We start from the raw sequence: 1,990 nt of genomic DNA, 5'->3' as shown, positions 1-1,990 counted from the left end.
TTTGTTTTTATTTTTTTAAGTATATTTGTGGCATTCTCAATTATGTTTTTTGGGGGGAGTGGGGCAGGAGGGTAGAATGTTTTAAATATATACATAATTTAAAATATATCAAATATGAGGTAAAAACTTTTGAAGAAAAAAAAAATAATTAAATTAATGCTCTCTTAAATCAAGAATTGTATCTCTTTAAATAAAAAAATCTCAAACAAATTATATTCAAAATATATTAACATAACTGGGTCTTGTGTTTGTGTGGGTAAGGGTTTTAAAGGATCTGGTTTTGGTCTGATATTGGTCTAGATCTGGGTCTTATGTGATGCCTTGAAGGGTAGTGAGCAATTTTTTGTTAGAGACTGTATCTTTTCACAGCTGAAATCCATTCTGGCACCTGCCTGGCAGTGCTCAGTTTGTACATGAGTCAGTAGTCATTGTTCACCTTAGATCACAACACTGCTTCAATGAAAGTGTGGATGACTTTCTAGTGCATGAGCCTCTACACTCAGCTGTCATCTGGCCTACTGTAAACTCTCAACTCTGACCTACATGTTTTAAACGTGCATGCTGCCCGCACTAGAGTTCCGATTACTGCTGGTGCTGGTATGTTGTTTGTAAAGCTGGAAACGTGAACAAAGTAATAGTGAATATAGGTCACAAATGAGGGATGTTTGTATTGATAACAAATGAGGGTTAATGGAGCCACAAAGCTACAAGTGTTAAAACTCATGGAAGCAGAAATCCTGTGTTTACAATACAAACATAATCAGTGAATCAGAGTTATTTTAGCAAATATTTATTTGACAGCAGTAGGCTTAGTGACAGAGCGTGTTTTTGCCGATGCGTGAGGGAGATGAGCAGTGAAAAGCAGGAAAGGTGAAAAGAGCGGGCAGATGAAGCAGTAAATACAGACCAACAAAGCCACCTGCTGAAAAAAGATTCTCTGTTTGGTTTTGAGTCACATTTTCTAGGTTACACACTCTGTTTGCAAGACATAATCACTTCAGCAACCCTCCATTCAAAATCAGCCAGAGCAATAACACAACCATGTGTCATTGCACACAGGATCGGTTACTAGGTATTCATTCACAGTGTTGTACTGTAAATAAATAGCTTGTGGCTGTGATTTTCTTAAAATGCTCTGTGATAATCGACAGCATGTCACAGATATTGTGAAAATGCTTCTATCTTAAAATGCCTATATATTATATAAGCGACTATACGTTTTTTTTTTTTTTTTTTTTTTAACACAATGTGAATTCCTGTTTTATTGATAGATTGAGGTAGAAACAGCATCAAACAGATTTTGGAAAAAAACTGAAATCCTCTCTGCTGGTGTAGAATAGTTTTATGAGATAAAGAATCTGAATTGGACTCTGTTCCTCATGCACACACAAACATAATGACATTCTGACAATTTGCACAGTGCACAAATAAAATGGACTACATTTATTATCCCTTATGGTGGATTTTTATATTTTTGTAATCCTTTGAAACGAGCCAGCAGCACTAAATAACACTAAATAAATGAAATCATAATCTCAATAACCATAAATGTATTGGAATCAACCGTTTAATTCCATTAATTAAATATTCATGAGTAATTATGGATTTATAAACATTTGTGTGTTTGTAAATTATTTACATTTTAGATGCTGTCAGTACATTGGGATTGTGTTTAAAAGTAAAGTAAAAATATGTGTGGTACAACCATATTTTCTGTAAAGATTATTGCAAATGCTTACGAGATCTTGTTGAAAATATTGAGGTGGTGTTGTATCATAGCATTCTTCTTTCTGTTTGTGAACACGATAGCTCTGTTACCTCGCATACTTATAGACAGTATTTATCTTTGTCCAGCCATTGTAAAAAAAACTATAATTTTCTTTCTGCCTTTGTGGCGAATGAAGAGGCCTCCATCATTGTCTCTCATTGCACATGAACCTCAAGTGCTCCCCATGAGAAAGTCTGAGCACTCAAGTATGTCACAGTCTCT

The sequence above is a fragment of the Carassius auratus genome, chromosome 24 (genome assembly GCF_003368295.1).
Source record: "Carassius auratus strain Wakin chromosome 24, ASM336829v1, whole genome shotgun sequence".
Classification (NCBI taxonomy): domain Eukaryota; kingdom Metazoa; phylum Chordata; class Actinopteri; order Cypriniformes; family Cyprinidae; genus Carassius; species Carassius auratus.
Note: the sequence above shows the minus strand (reverse complement) of the source record.